This window comes from Castor canadensis, chromosome X (assembly GCF_047511655.1).
Source record: "Castor canadensis chromosome X, mCasCan1.hap1v2, whole genome shotgun sequence".
Classification (NCBI taxonomy): Eukaryota; Metazoa; Chordata; class Mammalia; order Rodentia; family Castoridae; genus Castor; species Castor canadensis.
In genome coordinates, this window is record NC_133405.1 from 121,712,761 (window position 1) to 121,734,958 (window position 22,198).

The window sequence follows — 22,198 nt, forward strand, 5'->3', positions numbered from 1 at the left end:
CTGCCAAAAAAATAAAATCAATGTAAAAAGGCCCCCTGGCAGAGTGGCTGAAGTGGTACAGCACCTGACTAGCAAGCGTGAGGCCCTGAGTTCAAATGCCAGCACTACCAAAAAGAATCCAATGGCAAGAGAACAGAAGGGACATTATAGAAAATTCACTTGCTGATGTAAAATACATTCTTGAGGTTTCCAGAACACAAGATGAAAATGCAAAGTGCTTAGTGAACACTGACACTGTGCCAGTCACTGTGCTAGGTCTGACACATTCTCCATCCACAGAGTGGGCAGGCAACCATTCAACCCTTAAACACAGGTTAACGTATAATTAACAAGTTGTGAGGGTTGCCACAGATAGAAACAAAGATGTGAAGGGTGCTGATGCCTTGATTGCACTGTAAAGATCGATTGAGAGTCAGCTCTGATTAGGTGCTGAGGGAAGAGCTCTGTAAAGAAGTCATATAGACTGGGTGCAGTGGCTCACACCTGAAATCCTAGCTACTCAGGAGGGGAACATCAGGAGAATCACAGGCAAAAAGTTAGTGAGACCCTATCTCAATCAATAAAAGCTGGGTGTGGTGGTGCACACCTGTCATCCCAGCTATTCAGGAAGCATAAATAGGAGGATCTCTACCCAGACCAGCCAGAGCGTAAATGTGAGACTCTATTCAAAAAATAACTGAAGCATAAAGGCCTGGAGTCATGGCTCAAGTGATAGAGCACCTGTCTAGCAAGCACAAGTCCCTGAGTTCAAATCCCAGTACCATCACACTCACACACACACACACACAAGATGAACATATAGCCAAATGTGATGGTGCATGCCTGTAATCCCAACAATCAGGAGGTTGGGACAGGGGGATTGAGAGTTTAAGGCCAGCCTGGGCTCTCAGCTCTTTCTCTGTCTCTCTCTCAAAGAAGGAACGTATAGTTTGGGATATAAAATGGAGTAAGAGAGGGCCAAGAATGAGCCTGAAAGAGGAACAGGGCAAGACAAGGAATGCAGCACAAGACACAAGAAGAGACACTGAGGCCAGGGCATGCAGGGCCCGGGCCACAGAAGAGGTTGTGAGAAGTTTGCATTTTATGCTAAAGAAATTGGGAAGTTGTTGAAGGGTTGTAAGTAGATGGCTGATAGGACTTGTTTTTTTCTTTGAGACAGGGTCTGGGTATGTTGCCCAGGCTGGCCTCAAATTCCTGGGCTCAAGCAATCCTCCTGCCTCAGGAGCTGGTATTACAGACGTAATCTGCCCCAGGCTTGAGATTTATGTTTTAAAGGGAAGCTCACTGAGAGGAGTAGGTAAGGTGAGGGGTGACAATGCCATGGACAGTGTGATGTGCTGGCTCCTGTGCATAGAAGTGAATGGAGCCAGGATGTGTTCTGCAGGTTAAGATGGTTGAAGGTTGTGATGGATGGAGAGGGTGTGCAGGGCATATGTCGCTTCCATTAATTAAGAGGGGAAGTAGGGGTAGAAGAGCAATTTAAGGAAGGCAAAACAGGAATATGAGCTTAGGCACATTAGGCCTCAGATGCCTGTAAGGTCCAGAATCACTGGATGTATAAATATGGACAGAACAGGAGAGCTATCTGGATGGTTCATCCACTATAAAAGTAGATGCTATAGTTTGGATGTGGAATGTCCCCCAAAGGCTTATGTGGTAAAGGTTTTGTCCTCAGCATGGTGCTATTGGGAGGTGGTGGGACCTTTAAGAGGTGCCTAGGGACTGGACTGTAGCTCAGTGGAGGAGTGTTTGCTGAGCATATGTGAGGCCTAAGGTTCAATCCCCATCACTATTTAAAAGAAAGACTGAGCCGCTGGAGGTGTGGCTCAAACAGCAGAGCACCTGTTTTGCATGTGCGAAGCCCTGAGTTCAAACCCCAGGGCCACCAAAACAAAAAACAGAACAAAACAACTATTAAAAAGAAAGAAAACAATTACCAGGCTTAATTATAAGTTTCATGAGGACAAAAACAGGGCCTGGTTGGAGGTCTTCTGGTCATTGGAAGCATGCCCTCAAAGGGGTTTGTGGGACCCTGGTCTCTTCCTCTCTTTTTCACTTCCCAGCCACAAGATGAGGAGAAGGCTTGGCTCTGCTTCATTTCAGGCTCCAAATCATTGAGGCCACTTGATTATGGACTGAAACTGTGAGCTAAAACAAACCTTTTCTCTTTATGAGTGGATTATCTTTTATTTTTATTTATTTACTTATTTATTGCCATACTGGGGCTTGAACTCAGCGCCTACACCATGAGCCACATCAGCAGCCCTTTTTTTGTGATGTTTTTTCAAGATAAGGTCTCACAAACTATTTGCCAGGGCTGGCTTCAAACCTAGACCTTCCTGATCTCTGCCTCCTGAGTAGGTAGAATTACAGGCTATAAGTGGATTATCTTAGCTATTTGTTATAGTAACAGAAAGTCAACTAACACAATAGATCAAATAATATAATGAATCTCCATATAGCCACCATAATTTTTACCATAAGAATGTGGGGGTTGGTACCAGTTGGAGGGAGGAAGAGGTAGGGAAAGGGTGTGGGAGGGTGAATATGGTGCAAATACTGTGTACACATGTGTGTAAATGAAAAATGAGACCTGTTGAAACCGTTCCAGGAATGAGGGGTGGGGATAAAGGAGAATGATTCAATCATGATATATTTGATATATTGTCAGAACATTTGTAAATGCCACAATGTACTCCCACCAAGCACAATAATAAAAAAAAAAGAAAGAAAATAAAAGAGAGAAGATTTTAAAAAAATTGTAAAGTCCCCTAAAGAGAAAGAGAAAGATCTGAACTGCCATTTATTACTTCCACTTAAGTTTCCTCATCACAAAGTGGGAATATTCAAACCTACCCCAGAAAATCAGGGTGAGTATTAGATTTAATGAACCATGCCAATGATGTATGGCAACCAATGTTAGTCATTTAGTAAGTTTGTCATTGTTGAGTAGGAAATATTGACCCAACACTCGAGAAAGAAAATTTGCAAGGTTAGTAAGTAGAAACAAAGGGACAAAAACATTCAAATCAGTGACTCCTATGGAGGGAAGAACAGGAGCCAGCACAACTACAGCAAATTTGGGAATTCTTGCAAAAGTGAGGCAAACCAGGGATACAGCAAGAGGGACCCAGGAAAGTTTCAACAAAGTCTGGATTGTGCATACAAGATTTCTAGGTGCCTGGCAACGGAGCCCCTGCTTTTTAGCAATATCATCGTATTAAGGGGAAATTTCACATGAAAATGCAATATAAAAAGAGTCAGAGCTTCCGTGATCTGGTCTGGTGAGAAGCTGGGGTTTTTCGCTGTGAGGAATGACTTTGTGGGCAGAAAAAAACTGGATTATGAGTAAAAGGGGTAAACTGAGCTGTGATCTGGACCAGAGCTCTGCACTGTTGGAGGTCACACGATGTCCCCAGGTGCTGCAAGGACAGTTATTCCAATTCAGAGGGTCCAGGATGGAGCCCAAGAATCTGCATTCCAGCAGCACCCAGGGATGCCCTAGACCACACTGGTCTGAGCAGTAGGGGTTTCTGGGATCCTGCAGAGCTTTGCTTCTCCTGCATGGAGTCTGTGTCACCTGTAAGTCACACATTGCAAGCACTGGCCAGCGCTGCTGCTAGACAGGCAAGGTGTGTGTGTGAAGGGGGAGGCAGGAAATGGCAGAACTTTCTTCCTCAGGTGGCCTGGAGAAAGGGGCCGGGCTCATGACAGCCAGTGGCTCAGACCCCTCCCCGTGCCTCATCAGGCCCAGGAAGGCTGGGAGCAACACAAGGCTGGTGCTACTTGGTGCTTTGTGTGAATTCTCTTGTTGGAACTTCAAGGGCAACCCAACAAAATCACTCAGCCTGTTTCATTCTACGTAGTGCCCCAGTCTCAGACCACAGACAGGTTCCCTCCAGTGCAGCACAGGCAACTCTGGGCTAATGTGATTCCAGCCCTAGAGCCCAAAAGAAGAGGAGAGAGCTGCTTCCTTCTGGTTCCTCCAACACAGTTATGGCAAATTTTGGAATTGATAAAAAGATGAGGCCAAGCAGGAGAGACCAAGCAGAGCTGGGGTTTCAGCAAAATTTCACTTGTGCACACAAGAGTCCTAGGTGCCTGCTTCATGGAACTACCGTAGAAGGATTCATTGGTGTTCTCAATACTTAGATCCAGCACAGTGGCCCACAGAGTGGAGTAGGATAGTTGGCCAGGAGGTGAGGCTACCATGATTGGAAATCCCACTGGAATTAAAACATTGGAGCAAGAAACAAACAAAACAAAATAAAATAAAAGGGAAGGAAAATAGTTTGGTCAAAAGGTCCATGACAAAGAAGACTTATGTGTTCCTCACATTACAGATAATCACAGTAAAGATAAGAGAGGTCAATAACTTACTTGCTTAATGTCACATATCTAGTCAGGGGGAAGCTAGCATACTAAAGAAGGAGACTAATTCCTGAGCTCTTAATTGCTCTGCTGTAAAGAAGCAGAACCAGTTGCTTCCACAGACTTCTGTGCAACATTAGCTTTCAGACATATAGCTAGACTTTTTAGAGAAAAGGGTTGTTAACTGGTCATTTGTACATCTATCAAATTGTCTTTCATGATTTCATATATAAGTATTACACAAAGATGTGTGACGGACACTGTTCTAAGTAATTTATATGTGTACAGCGTCATCCACTCCACTAACAGCCCTGTCACACAGGAATTCTTATTATTCTCATTTTTCAGATGAGAAAACTGCAGCCCAAGAAGGTTAGGTGACTTTATCTAAGAGCCATGATGGAACCTGACTTTCTGCGCCTATGCTGTGAACTGTTCTTCTATATTGCCAGGATTAAAGACATAACATGAATGCACATGTCTTGCAAAAAATCTAGTAAAAGTATACTCTACAATAACAAAGGATCAAAAAACCAAATAGCTAAAAAATGGAAAACTCATGCGAAAGCTACAAGGTTGTTTTTAAAAGTCTAAATAGTTCATCAAAGAGTAGAGAAAATAAATATGAGCTCAACTTGGCTGAGTTACAAAGAATGAAAAGTTACCATTTCATTTTTAACATTCTCACAAGCAATATAGGATGCAGAATGCTTATAAATTATTATTGTCCTGAGGCTGGGGATGTGCCTTTCATGGTGGAGTTAGTGCTTACCATGTGTGAGGCCCTGTGTTCAACTGCCCACACGCCCCCCAAAATTATTGTTGTTCTGCTTAAATATTTTGTTTAGTAGTTTTCCAAATAGTTTGTGCCATAAGCTTCTCTTAAGGAAAGCAATTAAGTTTTTTTAAAGGTAGACAATAAAGACTCCTTTTTTGGTAGTATTATGAACTCACAGATTCAAACTTCTTTGTTGTGTCTCAGTCCACTGCAGTTATCTACCGTGATGTTCACATTACCCCAACTGTGGCGAAGGGGAACTTACTTTAAGAATGACTCATTGCCGGGCACTGGTGGCTTCACACCTGTAATCCTAGCTACTCAGGAGGCAGCTATTAGGAGGATTGTGGTTTGAAGCCAACCTGGGCAAACAGTTCGAGAGACCCTATCTTGAAAAAACCCTGCACAAAAAAGGGCTAGTGAAGTGGCTCAAGGTAAAGGTCCTGAGTTCAAGCCCTAGTACTGCAAAAAAAAAGTTTTGTATGTGTTCTTCCTCAGCCTCAGAATTCTTATGGCTCATACTTACTAGTTCTAAGGGGAGCAGCTATGCCCTCCAAAGCAATGAAGAAGCTAAGAACAAACAAAATACTCAGAAGGGAAAAAATATTCATAGACTGAAAGGGTAAAGAACCACTTAAAATAGCAATGAAAGATGAAGCATAAGAACCTAAATGGCATAGTCATAATGATAAATATAAATGGAATATACTCCCACACTTAAAAATAAAAAGTCCCAGATTAGATTAAAAATCAATTCGATGTTATCTAAAAATAAGAATCACACAATGGCACAAAAGGGACAATGTAAGAGAATGGGGAAGATGGGAAACCAAAGATGAAAATACTCAAGTTGGTAAAATTTGAGACCAAAATAACCTGAATAAAATGACATTGAAATGTATAAAGGCAAAATATAATGTGGACTCAAAAATACAGTTGGTCTTAAATTTTTTTTTTTGTGGGACAAGGTCTCCCTATTTAGTTTGGGTTGGCCTTGAACTCACTATGTAACTCAGGATGGCCCTGAACTTGCTATGTAACCCAGGCTGTTCTTGGACTCGAGATCCTTTTGCCTCAGCCTCCCAAGTGCTGGGATTACAGGCATACATACCACACCCAGCTTTTGTTAGTTTTTTTTAATAGCTTCCTGGAAAGAAATGTGATTGTATCTTTTTTTCCTAGTGCCTGCACAACTTTTACAGAAATTGAATCTATAGCTGCATTAACAATGGCATTTAAATAAGGTTCAAGGGCTGGTGGTGGGGCTCAGTGACAGGATATGTGCTTAGCATGTACAAGGCCCTTGGGTCATCCCCAGCACCAAAGAAACAAAACAACTCTCCCTCAACCAGTTCAATTGCTAAAGAAAACTCACAGGACACCAGTCTATGCCTCATTACAGGGAAAGGACATGCTATGGTAAGAGCATGAAAGCCAGGCTGCACGTCACAGCAGATGACTCCCAGCATGGGGCTGGAGAGGCCAGGTGCGGGCTTCTGCTATCTTTTCTATCTGTAAGGGCCAGGCCAGATATCTCGTGGATCAGGAGCCACTGATGTGTGTGGAGAACACTTTGGAGCTGCAGAGATTAAAATGAAATCTTTGTCCAGGTTGTTTATGTGTAGCTGGTCACTTAGGCATAGCCTTGCTGCATAACCAGCAGATCTCTGGGGAGGAGGGCGAGATTTCTGGGGAGAGATAGCACATCAAGTCTGGGTGCAACTCTTCAATCTCATCTTTGTCGATTAGCAATGCTGACAAGCTGGGTCAAACTGTCCTGAAGCTCTTTGGACTCCTGGCTACAGAGAGGCACTATTAATCAATGTGCCTCATGCTTTGATCAGGCATCAGTGTCAAGAAGGGGCTTTAACCAAACAGTTCACGCTAATTGCAGACATGCCATAATTAACCCTTACAACCCAAGAGTAAAACACGACAGCTCAAAATTTCCAAAAGACTAAAACCATAGAAGCTCCATTTTTGGACCATAACTCAAAAATGAATAAATATGATGAATGAAAAGGAAGAAAATGCAAATTAGAACAAAGTACTTTTTATAATATAAGTCTGATGAAGTAAATTAAGAACGTTAATATGCAGTGCCAGTAAGGATGTGGGTGAATTTAGGCTGCTGTACTTACTGCTCTTGGGAACACAAGTCTGCGGAGCTCTCCTCGGGTACATCTGGTAATCTGTACCAAACTCCTTAAAAAAAATACACATTCTTACTGGCCAGAAATGGCATATTTGGCATTTGGTCCTGAGGAAATAATTAGGGATGGGAGCTGATAAGGATGTTTAACGCAGCATAGTGGATAATAGTAAAGTATAGAAGAAACCAAAATACCCAGCAATGAGGGACTGCTTTGGTAACTCATATCCATATGCAATTATTCAAAATAATTTTGTGGAGGTCTATTTTCCAGCAGACCCTGTTAGTTGTATATGTCATATCCTTTTTTCTCTTCTATGCTAACAGAACCCAGTTATTGTTCAGGGCAGCAGTGTTCACCAATCCAGGCAGAAAATTATGACAATTCTGATCCCACTCTCCCAGCTTTCCTTGCAGCCAGGAGTGGGCTACAAGGTCTGGTTCTAGTCAATGAGATGTACAGCCAAGTCTACAGGGGGTTCTTTTTTTTTCATGGTACTCAGTAAGTAGGTGCTCTACCACTTGAGTCATTCCTCTTGCCCTTTTTACTCCAATTATTTTGGAGATAGGGTTTTGCTTTTTGCCCCGGCAGGCCTGGATCACTGATCCTCTTATTTATGCTTCCTGCTGTAGCTGGGATGACAGATGTGAACCACCATGCCCAGTTTTTTTTCCTGCTGAAATGGGGTCTGACAAACTTTTTTTGGGGGGGGCTTGGGCTCCCCTCAAACTTCAATCCTCCCAATCTCAGCCTCTCAAATAGCTAGGATTACAGGAATGATCCACCATTGCCTGGTTACTAGGAGACTTTTGAGAAAGTTTTTTGCTTTCCTAATAAAAAGGGACAAATATTGTTTATGGCAGCAATACTCTTCTGCAGACCTTATGTGAAATGAGAAAAATTAAATACTTGTTAAGCAAAGATCAGCTGGATTTTCTATTATCTGTAGCCCAAAGTATCACTAACTGTGGTGGATTCTGATGTACTACTCAGATCCCCCATCAAGACTCTCAGATACTCTGTCAGCTAGCTCCAGGAATTGCACTCAGCTGGCTATCTGCCCTGCCAGGTGTCCCCCTAATCTCCTCCCAGGGACAGCTCATATCAGTTTATATAGTATAAAGATCCAGACTATTTTTTAAAATTTGGGACCACTCTGCAGGGCCCTTCCAGCTCCAGAGCTAGAGCCCTTGCAGCTACTATACCATTGCCTAGCTTCTTCTGTCTCATTCTAACTTATTTTCTTCTCATAGGTATTCAAAATATACTCCTTGGGGTGTGTGGCTCAAGCAATCGAGTGCTTGCCTAGCACGTGCAAGACCCCCGACATAAACCCCAGTACCACCAAGAAATTGATGCAAAATATATTCCTGAATGACACAACAGGCTAAAAAGCAGTACACATAGTGTTTTCTTATAATATAGACTATCTACCCACATAGAAAAATACTCTGCAAAAGAATACACTATTATTTTAACAGCAGGGCATATATTTCTAACAATATGCTGGACTAGAAACTCAAGAGAAATTCCTTCTAGTTCAGAACACATTAAATACCAAAAGAAGTTTTAATATTTTAATATGTAGCATAGTGGAGAAAGTAAGGGAATTCCTGGCAGGCACAAATGGTAAGAAAGCACAAATCCACAAGAGCTAGAGACCTTATTTATTCTGGCATCATCTACTGATTCCTGCTGGAGCCAGTCCTGTTGGGGACAGGAGGTAAAGCCCAGAGCCCAAGCAGTATGCAAGGTCAGGTTGGAGATTCTTATGTGTGCAGGGTCAAAGATGTGCCACCCTAAAGTATGCCAATTTGGCATATTGATTATTTGAAATTGAAATCACTAAAGGAACTGTAGCTGCAGGAGAGGCCATTTGGCTTGACTTTCCCTACATGTCACAGGCCATACGGTTCTTTGGGGAGGGACATCCTTCACATATCAAGGCTGGAAAATAGCTTTGATCACCAGAGTCTGGTCATTGGAGCTACAATGAACCTGAGTTAACAAACTCCTGAAAGTAACTCTAATCTCCCACTAGATTCTACACCCCACCCTATATATCTCTTGGGAAGATCCCTACAGTTTGTACCCTAGTCCAGCTATCCATCGTGCTGCCATTCTTTCATAAATGTATTGTTCTTTCCTTTGGTCATTTTTTCAGACTTCACTCTCTTGTGAACATCCCCATATACATGCAAAATCAATAAAACTTTTATCCTTTCCTCTTGTCAATCAGCACTTATTTTAATTGGGTTCCTAGATCCAGCCAAAGAGCTCACATAAAAACTAAGTGGATCTTTCCCATATACATGAAGGCAGGAAAGCCAAAGAGTAACACTCTCAGGAAGGTCAACTGGAAAAAGCCCATCCTGCAGACAGGGCTGGTGGAAGTAAACTGGCTGAGAAGCGCCAAGCACAAGCAATCGCCCTGGTCAAAAATAGAGTTCAAAGTGGCCCTTAGTACCTACAGAAAGCTGCCTAGAGAAGAAATTTTTTCTCTTTGGACACACACATTCTACAGACTTTAAAGAATTACCATAAATTTACAAATTCAGAATTAAAAAAAAATCACAGCCGGGTGCCAGTGGCTCATAGCTGTAATCCCAGCTACTCAGGAGGCAGAGATCAGGAGGATCATGGTTCAAGGCCAGTCCAGGCAAAATAGTTCTCGAGACCCTATCTTGAAAAAACTCATCACAAAAAAAGGGCTGATAGAATGACTCAAGGTGTAGGCCCTGAGTTCAACCCCAGTATCACACAAAAAAAAAAGAAAAAATCACAAAACTCTTTAGGAAGCAAGCCATCATTAGTAAGAGTCAGCAGAAACATCAAATTTCAGAATCAGGTACACAATAAAGATGATAGGTAGAGAAACTGTAAGATCTAGAACATAAATAAGGACATTTATTGCATATAAAGAATTAAAGATAAGGTTGGTAGAATAAGGGTACAATAAGCTATCAAAACCCACCAGGGGATTAATATCCAGAATATATATGGGACTCAATTCAATAGCAAAAAATTAACATGATTAAAAGTGGGTAATAAACCTAATTAGACATTTCCCCAAAAGAAAACATATAAATGATTAACAGGTATATGAAAAAATGTTCAACCTCACTAATGACTAAAACTATGAGAGATCACCTAACTCCAGTAAGAATAGCTTTAATAAGGCTGAGCACAGTGCTCAAGCTTTTAATCCTAGCTATTTAGGAGGGAGAGATGGAGAAGATTGCAGTTCAAGGCCAGCAGAGGCAAAAAGTTCATGAGACCCCATTTCAACTAATGACTGGGCACAGTAGAGTACGCTTGTTATCCCAACTATGCAGGGAAGCACAAATAGGAGGATCATGTTCCAGGATGGCCTGGGCACAAAACGAAACCCTATCTCCAAAATAACCAACACAAAAAAGGCTGGCAGAGTGGTTTACTTGCCTAGCAAGTGTGAGGCCCTGAGTCTAACTGCCAGTCCTGCCAAAAAAGAGGCTATTGTCAAAAAAGACAAAGGTAACAAGTGCTGGTGATAATGTGGAGAAAAGGGAATCTTTCACACTGTTGGTGGGAATGTAAATTAGTACAGTCACTATAGAAACCAGTATGGAGGTTCCTCAAAAAATTAAAAATAGAACTACTATATGATCCAGCAATCTTACTTCTGATTATATATACAAAGAAAATCAATATGCCAAAGACATCTGCACTCTCATGTTTACTGCCATACTACTCACAATAACGAAATGGAAACAACCAAAATGTCTATCAACTGACAAATGGATAAGAAAACATAGCATATATGCACAATGGAATAGTACTCAGCCATAAAAGGATGAAATCCTGTCATTTGCAGCAACATAGATGGTCTGAAAGGCCACTGTGTTCAGTAAAATAAGCCAGGCACAGAAAGACAAACACCACATGATCTCACTGGTATTTAGAATCTAGAACAGTTGATCTCATAGAAACTAAGAATAAAGTAGTGGTTACCAGAAGTTGGGAAGAGTAGGGAGGAAGGGTGTAGAAAAGCTGATTAACAGGTACTAGGTTATAGTTAGGAGAATAAGTTCTGTTGTTCTAAGGCACAGTAGGGTGACTGTAGATAATGAAAATGTACTGTATCTTTCAAAAAAACTAGAAGAATTTTGAATATTTTCACCACAAAGAAATGATAAATGACTGGGTATGGTGGCACATGTCTGTAACCCCAGTACTGAAGAAGCAGAGGCAGGAGGATTATGAGTTCGAGGCCATAATCGAGGCCATAACCTGAGTCAGTTCCAGACCCTGACTCAAAAAAAAAAAAAAGAAAAAAGAAATGACAAATGTTTGAGAAGATATTCTCACCCTGCTTTGAACATTACACAACATGTACACGTATTGAAACATCACAGGGTACCCCATAAGTATGTACAATTGTATGTGTCGATTAAAACATAAAACATTAAGAGTCAGGCATGGTGATTCATACCTGTCATCCCAGCACTGCTGAGGCAGAAGGATCATAAATTTGAGGCCAGTCTGGATTACACAGATAGTTCCAGGCTGCGGGGGCACTGGTGGTTCATGCCTGTAATTCTAGCTTCTCAGGAGGCAGAGATCAGGAGGATCATGGTGTGAAGCCAGCCCGGGAGAAGAGTTCACGAGATCCTATCTTGAAAAAAACTCATCACAAAAAAGGGCTGGCAAAGTGACTCAAGGTGTGGGCCTTGAGTTCAAACTGCAGTACCGCAAAAAAAAAAAAAAGGAAGTTCCAGGACACCCTAGACTTCATCATCTCAAAAAAAAAAATTAAAAGGGCTGGGCATGGTGGTTGTATGGCTTTAATCCCAGCTACTTACTAGGTGGAAATAGAAGAATCAGGGTCCAAGTCTGGCCTGGGCAAAAGTGTAAAACCTTATTTGAAAAAAAAAAACAAACTAAAAAGCAAATGGACTGGGAGCATGACTCAAGTGAAGGCCCTGAGTTCAATTCCCAGTACTGCCAAAAAGATTAAGAAAAAAATGTCTAGGGCAGATTTGAAAGAAAATCAAACAGAAGTTTAAATAATTAAAATTGTAATTTAAATTGAAAACTCAAAGTGATGCTACAAACAACAGATAGAACTAAAGAGAAAATTAGTGAATTAGAAGATAGCTCTAAATAAATTATCAATTTAGAACAAAAGACAGAATGATAGAAAATACTAACTAGAGGCGAAAAGAAATGGATCATAGTGGGATAAGGTACTATATATGTTTTGACTGGAGTTCCAGAGGAAGGAACAAAGATAATAGATGATCAGGGAGCATATAAGGAAATAAGATTTCAGAAATTATGAGACACCAATCCTCAGATGCATAAACCCAAGAAATACCAAGCAGGATAATTAAAAATAAAACTGCACTTAAACACAGAATGATAAAATATGTATGAGGTCTTTATGCTGAACACTACAAAACATCAGTAAAAAACATCAAAGATGACCTAGACAAACAATGTGTTCTAAATTGAAGCCTCATTGTTAAGATAGGTCTGTGTCAGGTAGCCTGTAAGATAGCCCCAGGTGGTCCTTGCCTTCTGGTATTCACATCCTTGTGCAGTTCCCTCCCTTTAAAGGTGGGCTGAACCTAATTATTTACTTGGAATGAACAGAATAGGCAAATATTATGGAATGCCATTTCCTAGATTGGGTTGCAGTCAGTGGCTTTTTTCTTGAGTACTTTCACAGTCTCTTTCTCTGAGGGAAGCTAACTGCCATGTTGTCAGCTGCTCTACAGAGAGGTCCACAAGTCAAGGAACCGAGGAAGGCCTCTAGCCAACAGTCAGCAAGGAACTAAATCATGCCAACAACTACATGAGTGGGTTTGGGAGCCCCTAGTTGAGCCTTCAGCTCAGCCCTGACAACTTAATTACAACCTTGTGAGAGACTATGAGGCAGAGAGGTATTGAGTTAAGCTGCACCCAGATTCCTGAACCACAGAATCTACGAAATATTTGATGTTGTAGGTTGCCAAATTTTTGGGCTAATTTGTAATGTAGTAATAGATAATACAATGTTAATTCTTTCCAAATTGATGAGATGATTTGTTGCCAGCCCAACTCGAATCCCAGAAAGACTTTTTGTAGAAACTGTCAAGCTGACTCTAAAATTTATGTGATAAGGCAAAGGAATTATAATAGTCAAAATAATTTTGAAAAAGAATATCAAAGTTGGAGAACTCACAGTACCTGATTTCAAGATGTACTATAAAACTAGAGTAATCAAAACAAAAATTCTATCAGCAAAGAATGAACCCAAAGATCCATGGAATAGAACAAAGAGTTCTGAATAAACCCACAGATATATGGTCAATTGATTTTTGACAGATGTGCCAAAACAATTTTTAAAAAGATAATGTCTTCAATGAATATTTCTGAACTTACTGAACATTCCAAACAAGCAAAGAGCCTTGTTGGATATCCCACATGATGTGCAAAAATGAACTCAAAATGGATCATGGACCTAAATATAAAATCTAAAACAATAAAATTTCTAGAAGAAAATCTTTTGACCTAGGTTAGACAAAAATTTGTTATTTCTGACAGTAGACGGATAATAGATAAAAATTGATAAGTTGAACTTCACTAAAGCTAAGAACTTCTACTTTTTCTTTTAGTTATTTTTGGGATAGGGTCTTGCGTTTATGTCTGTGCTGTCCTGAACTGCAATCCTTGTATTTATGTTTCCTGTGTAGTTGGGATGTCAGTCACATACCACCACACTCAGCTATTGGTTAAATGGGTTCTCCCTTTTTGTCTGCCCAGACTGGCCTCAAACTATGATCTTCCCAATCTCCACCTCCTGAGTAGTTGGGATTACAAGAGTGATCCACTTCGCCTAGTCAAGAATTTTTGGTTTTTGAAAAGCACTTTAAAAAAGGGGAAAAAACCCAAATCACAAAAGGAATTGTAGGCAGACTATATACAGAACTGTCAAAAATCAATAATAAGAACACAAACAACCCAACCCAAAATGCACTAAATATTCATACAGAGACTTCACCAAAGAAGACACACAAATGGAAAATAAACACATGAGAAAGGGCTGGCAGAGTGGCTCAAGTGGTAGAGTGCCTGCCTAACACTATGAAAAGATGCTTAACACGTGTCTGGTAGTAGTTTTATTTGTAATAGCCCCCAAACTGGAAACAACTCAAAGGTCCATCAACACGTGAATGAACACATTCTGGTATACTGAAATAATGGAATGATGAACTGTTAATATACACAACAATATAGATGAATTTCAAAATAAAGAAATCGAGGTGCCAGGCGCTGGTGTCTCACACCTGTAATCCTAGCTACTCAGGAGGCATAGATCAGGAGGATCGCGGTCTGAAGCCAGCCTGGGCAAATGGTTCTAGAGATCCTATGTCGAAAAAACCCTTCACAAAACAGGGCTGGTGGAGTGGCTCAAGGTGTAAGCCCTGAGTTCAAACCCCAGTATCAAAAAAAAAAAAAAAAAGCAAAAGAAATCGAGGGAAAGAAACCAGATGGAAAAAGAGCACATGCTATTTGATTTCTCATTTTCTAGAACTTTAGAACTCTATTTTGTTCTGATAGAAAGCAGATGAGTGGTGGCTTGGAGGTGGGTGCTGAGAATGAAGAGAGCAAGGAACCCAAAGAAACTGAGGCGAATAGGGAAGCTGTGCTCACTGCCTTCATTGTGATGTATATGTTCTTAAAACCTAGCAAATTGTCTTCCCTCAATATGCACATTTTACTGTGCATTACAATGTACCTCAATAAAGAAGTTAAAAATTTAAAATTAATTTAAAAGTCATCACTGTGTATTGAGAATCTTTTCCCCTAGCCCATTTTTCTAAGTGAAAATTTTAACTGTAGTCATGCTTGATGAAGTGCCTGCCATTCAGCCGTTAGCAAGAGCAGAAAAACAGGGACTCAAGAGCTAAATTATTTTTCTCCTCTTTGAAAATTATTATTCATTTTTTTTTACTTGAAGAATTATGCTTCTTTAACCAGTACACTTCAACATTTGGCTGAAAGTGAAGCATTTTAGTAAAGGCAGGAAGGAAATAAATGAAAGATAAGAAAACATAAAATTTAATTTAAAAGAATTCTGTCATACTGCTTTGATCATTATCAATGTTGATCCCTCATCTCAATCTGACCAAAACGCTATTAAGTATTATTTTTCACCAGTGCAAAGCTTCCAGTCTGGAACCGAGTGATGGAAAAAATGGAATTGTGTCAGAAAAGAAATGTGGCTGCATAATTCAGCTCCTCTTCCAACTATTCTTCATGTGCATAAGGACATATTTTCAGATATGTCAGCAGTCATTTCCCTTTCTAAGAGCTAACTAGAAGCAATAATAATGTCATGTGAAATATTAATCAGAATGCAGCAAGCTTCAAGGTATGAGAAACAATCACAAGCAAAGAATCCAACAAAATCAGCAGTTAAATATCCACAATTTTAAATAATATGATTGGGACAAAAAAGCAATTTTGAAAAACAGGTAAAATACAAACTAAATTCCAGAATATTTCAGCAAAATATTTGATATATGAGTAGAGTTAAAGTGCAATTAATGTCTTGACAGGAATGGGATAATTTTTACTTTTCATAATTAAATGACATAGAACATCCTTTCAAATATGGAGTCAAGAATTAGAAATTCAACATAGTAAAGAAAGTAAAAGTAGGATGAAATACTAGGATGAAAATAGAAATGGATGAAAACTGGATCATCTTAGCAAAAGTCAGAAAAGAAAAAGTAAAACATCAAGAACACATAGGAGCTGGGTACTGGTGGCTCATGCCTGAAATCCTAGCTACTTGAGAAGCTGAGATTGGGAGTATCGCAGTTTGAAGCCAGTCTGGGCAGAGTGTGAGAGACCCCATCTCCAAAATAACCAGAGCAAAATGGACTGGAGGCATGGCTCAAGTAGTAGAGCCCCGCATTGCAGCACAAAGCCCTGACATCAAATCCCAGTCTCACCAAAAAAAAAAAAAAAAAAGGAAAGAAAGAACACATAGGAAGCAGAGAACATGAAATAGAGTACTACAAATAAGATCAAGAGTAAGTGTAATGTATAATGGGCTAAATTTCTTTTTCTTTTTTTGAGATAGGGTCTCACTATGCAGCCCGGCTGGTGTGAAACTTAAGATCCTCTTGCCACAGTTTCCTGAGTGCTGGGATTATAGGCATGTCCCACCATGCCTGGCTTAAATTTCTTCTTTGAAAGATCAAAGTCTTGATGATTTGATGATGGGCAAAGAAAATAAAATACAGCTATCTGCTATTTATTAAGGATACATATAATGACAAGCAATGGTTAAAAATAAATTTTGGGCAAGCTATACCAAACAAATTCTGGCAAAAAGAAAGCATTGTGGAAGTTTTAATAATAGGCAAAGTGGAATTCAAAACAGTAAACATCTAATAAGATAAAGAGGGATATTTTATCATTATATTATATATAAACCATAAGACTTCATATATCCCCAACTGTAGCAAAATACCAACAGAATATCAGATAGAAACACAAGGTACAACAGTAGAAAAGGTCCAGTCCTCTGAGAGCATTTCCACCCCAATGGGCAGAACAAACTCCTCTTGTTCTTCATGCTTCAAGAAAACTCTATTACAGCTTTTATGATGATGGGTAATTTACATCACACCAGAAATTTATACATACCAGTGCGCTTACTGTCCTAGTGTGTATGTGTGTGTGTGTGTTTCTCTTTTTTTTTTCTGTGCTGGATATTGAACCCAGGGCCTTAAGAATGCTAGGCAAACGCTCTATCACTCAGCTACATCCTCAGGCCAAGGAGATTACATTTGAAAGTACTTATATCATTTCTAATTGTGGCTTAAAGATTCTTTGTCTAATTAAACAGCTTTTCCTAGGTTAGCAAGCTGAGGAAAGGCAAGGCAAGTACACCTGCTTCACTGTGCCAAGTAGGTAAGATCAAAAAGGCTAGGGTCAGGTCCCTTTTCCTCCTCATTCCACTCTCATTCCTTTGCAGCAAGAATAATGAGGCACTGTGACATGGTGAAATTTATTCAACTCTTGGTAGAGTAGAAATAACTGTTCTAGCCTCAGTCAGGCCTTAACTGGTTTTATATCAGCCTATACTTTTATCACCTGGAAAATGACAGTAGTCAAGAACTCAAGCCGGGCGCTGGTGGCTCACGTCTGTAATCCTAGCTACTCAGGAGGCAGAGACCCTATCTCGAAAAACCTTTCTCAAAAATAGGACTGGTGGAGTGGCTCAAGGTGAAGGCCCTGAGTTCAAGTCCCAATACTGGTAAAAAATTCAAAACCAATACCTATTGTGCCATGTTCTCTATCTCCACCCCCCATTTTTGGTGGTAATGGTGTTTGAACTCAAGGCCTTGTGTTTGGTAGGTAGGCGCTCTACCACTTGAACCACTCCACCAGCAAATTTTTTCTTGTTAGTTACTTTTCAGATAGGGTCTCTCACTTTTTGCCTGGGCTGGCCTTGGACCACAGTCTTCCTACCTCTGCCTCTCAAATAGCTGAGATTACAGGTGTGAGCCCCCGCATCTGGTCTTTTATCCCTCTCTTGTTATAATGACATAAATTCATAGAATTGAAAAAAAAAAAAACCTTGGGTTGGAGGTGTGGCTCAAGTGATAGAGCTTCTGTCTAGCCAGTGTGAGACTCTGAGTTCATATCCCAGTATTGCCAAAAGAAAAAAAAGTCACAAAAAAACTTTGGAATAACTAGAGACTTAGAGAAAGTGGCAAAAATAGTACAAATTGTCCCATGAGCCCTTCCCCCAATGGTAATATCTTACATAGACATAGTATAATATCAAAACCAGACACTGATAAATTATTATTAATTGTACTATAGACATTCAGTTTTCACCATTTTTAATCAACATTCATTCCTGTGGATTTTATGTGAGAGTACATTTTATCCCATGTGTAGATCTGAGTACTGACCACCACAGTCAAGATACAGAATTGTTCCATCACCACTGAGGAATACTCTCTCACTACTTCTTGTATTAGCATGCAGTCCCCATTCTATTCTCCTGTTCTTGTTGCCTGGCAACCACTAATTTGTTCTCCACCTCTAAAGATTTGTTATTTCAAGCATATTATATAGATGGAATCATGCAGCATATAACCTTTTGAGACTGACTTTTTTTAAACTGACAATAATACTCTTGAGGTCCATGCAAATTGCTGCGTGTATCAAGAATTCATTTGTTTTTATTTCTAAATAGAATTCCATTCTGTGTATGTATTAAAGTTTGTTTAACCATTCAGCAACTGAAGTACATTTGGGTTGTGTCTAGCATTTTGCGATTACAAATAAAGCTGCTATGAAAATTTCATGCACAGTTTTTTTTCCCCCTGAACATGTTTTCTTTTTTTCCAGGATAAATGCTCAACAGTGGGAATAGTCAGTCATATGGCTAGTGTATGTTTATTTTTTAAGAAACTGCTATATTATTTTTCAGACTTTCTGTACCACTGTACATTTCCACTAGCAATGTATGAGTGATCCAGGTCCTCTACAGCCTTACCGGCATTTGGTATAATTACTATTTTTTATTTTAGTACTTCTGATAGGTGAATGGTGATATTTCATTGTGGTTTTAATTTTGCTAATGATATTGAACATGAATAAAATGAAGCACATTTTATGTGCTTATTTGTTATTTTTATATCCTCTGTAGATTTCTTTTGTACATTTTCTAATTTTAAATTGTTTTTATTATTGAGCTTTGGGAGCTTTTTATATATTCATGATACAAGTTGGGCATGTTGTTTGCAAATATTTTCTCCTAGTATGCGACTTGTCATTTCATCCTTTTAACAGGGTCTTTTGTAGTATGAAAGCTAATTTTCCTAAAGTGCTATTTAATAACTTTTATGGATTATCTTTTTGGTGTCATCTCTAAGAACCTTGCATAGCTCTAGTTCCTGAAGATTTTCTCTTGTGCTTTCTTCTAAAAGTCTTAGTTTTATGTTTTACACTGAAATCCATGATCATTTTATATTAATTTTGTGCACACTTCAGGTTCATTTTTTGTTTGGGTTTTGGTTTTGCCTATGGTTGTCCAGTTGGTCAAGCACCATTTGTTAAAAAGACTACTCTTCCTCTATTGAATTGCCTTTGCACCTTTGTAAAAAATACATTTGGTATATTTGTTTTGGTCAGTTTCTGGGTTCTATTTCGCGTCATTGATCTAGGTGTCTATTCCTCCACCTATTCCCCATTGTTCTGCTGGGATCCTGATAGAATTGTTAGCTTGGGGAGAATTGACGACTTTAGTATACTGAGTCTGCCAATTTGTGAACGCAGTGTGTCTCTCCGTTTATTTAACTCTTGATTCCTTTCATTAGCATTTTAAAACTTTCAGCAAACAGATCCTATAAGTGTTTTGCTACATTTATACCTAAGTATCATTTAAAAAGTGATTTTTTTTTGCCATGCTAAAGACTGTAGGAATATTTTAATTCATGTTTTAACTACATTATGTAATAATAATATCACAGTCTATTTTACAAGTTAAATGTATGAGAATGTACGAAATAGAAATGGTGGAAAAAACTAAACATGGGACATGGGTCAGGAGTGTGAATGTTTCCAATTTGACCAGAGCCAAAGGAAGCCTGTAGGGCCCAAGGAGCAGGTGGGGCAGGTGACAGTTGCAGTACTGGTTTGAGGTATGGGCTTGTTCCTGTGTGTGTACCAGGAAGGAGTCCAGGCATATCGCCTGCCCTGATCTCAGGTTGGGAGTGTAGACTGGTCAGTGGAAGATGGCAGCTTAGGAGAAAAAAGCCACCTGGTTACCTACATAAGCAGGTTCTGCATCAAGGGAATTGAGTGAAGTGTCAAAAATCAAATGTGTGGAGGAAAAAAGTAAACAATTTCCTCCTCCCCGCAAAACCCCAATTCTTGAAGTATACACAAGTTCTTCTCTCAAACGTAGAAAAGCCTCACTCTGGACGTGCTTACAAGAAGATCATTGTCAAAAATCTTTGTCTCTATGATGATGTTCCCTGTCAGGACGCTGGCTGGCATCATGTGGGACTCAGGTGCTGCCTCTATCAGGGACTGCCAGGTATTTGTAGAGTTAGGGATCACAAAGCCAAACTCGAAGAACCATTCTTCTAGGCATTGTCCTTTGAAGTAAACTTTTTGTTTCAGGAGGAATTTTTCCATTTGTTCTGCAGAACTAAAATTCAATTCTAGAGACACTGCCTTGCACTTGAGGATTTTCTTGGGAACACGGGCTTCATGTTCCACACCAGGGACCGATAGGTTCTCTGTTCCTTGCTAGAGTTATCGTCCCTGTCTCAGCATCCCGAAGGTTCATCCAATTTAGTTTGAAGCCTCTCAGGATCTTCCTGGCCCGCTCGTCCTTGGCTGACATGATGTGGTGGCTGCCACCTGCGGCTCTCCCACACTGGCCAGCCGAGCCTCGCAGACGGTACCCAGAAGCCGAGGACAGAGCCACAGCCCGGCCTAGAGACCTCAGGCGAGCAGCAGCAGAGGCCAGACCCGGACCAGCCTCTCCCTCCCTTCAGCTCCCACTGCTGATCCCTTCTTCTTGTAAAAAGCGATCTTAAATGGTATTGTGTTTTTAATTTTTGCAATGAAATTTCCACGTGTTCATTGCTAGTATGTAGAAATCAGACTTATTTTTGTGTACCCTGTACTGTTGCTGAACTCATTAGTTCTACAAGCTTTTTTGTAGATTCCTGGTGAATTTTTTATTTAGATGATCATGTCATCTGCAAATAGAGATAGTTTCCCTTCTGCTTCCAATCTGTATGCATCTTACTTCTTTTTCTTGCTTTATTGTAGCTTTTTGGACTCTCAGTACTATGTCAAAAAAGAATAACTATTAGTGTGATCTAGGGGGAAAGCATCAGTTTTTCGTCATTAAGTATGATGTTACTTGTGGGAATCTGAATATATTATATATATTATCGAGTTGTGGAAGTTCCCCTGTGTTCCTAATTTGCTGAGAGTGTTTATCTTGTATTGGTGTTCAATTTTGTCAAATGCTTTATCTGCATCAATTACAACATCATGAAATTATTCTACTTCAGTTACTGATGTGGCTGAAGGATTACATTTTGTGATTCTTTTGGTGATACTTAGGTTTGAACTCAAGGCCTTGAATGTACTAGGTCAGCACTCTACCACTTGAGCCACATCTCTGATCCTTTTCTGCTTTTGCTTATTTTTTTCAGGTAGGAAGGGTCTCCCGTTTTTGCCCAGGGCCAGCCTCAGACCACTATCCTCCTACCTATGGCTTCCCATATAGCTACAATAACAGGCACGTGCCTCCCATGCCCAGCTTAATTGTTGAATGTGGTCTTGCTAACTTTTTGTCTGGGCTAAAGTTAAACTGTGATTCTTCCAGTGTCTGCCTCCCTAGTAGCTGGGATTACATGGTGAGTCACTGGGCACCAGGCCCACATGGTTTGATTTTTGAACATCAAACCATTATATCCTGGAATACTCCCAAATGATCATGGTATATATAATTCTTTTTATATATCATTGAATTTGATTTTGTAAAATTTTAAAGGAGTTTTGTATCTAAGTTCATGAGTGATATTGTTCTGTACTTTTCTTTTTTACTACCTTTCTGTGCTTTTAATATTAGGATAATATTGTTCTCATAAAATGAGTTGGGAAATATTCCTTTCTATTCAATTTTATGGAATAGTTTCTGAAGAATTCATTTTAAAAGTCATAGAATTTAAAGCTGAAAGACACCCTTGAAATCATTGAGGACTGACTGGAACCTTGGTCTGATTATAGACACCCTAGAGATCCCATTTTTTCTCTCCAGGTAGCCAAAACCAATTGGAGATTTTTGTATCTTGGAGGATTAGCAAAGGAATAA

General features: G+C 39.8%; 1 pseudogene; it reads right to left on the reverse strand.

Moving 5' to 3' along the window:
* Window positions 1-20,136: 20,136 nt before the first annotated feature.
* On the reverse strand, window positions 20,137-20,789 carry LOC141419626 (retinal rod rhodopsin-sensitive cGMP 3',5'-cyclic phosphodiesterase subunit delta pseudogene; annotated as a pseudogene).
* Window positions 20,790-22,198: the final 1,409 nt, after the last annotated feature.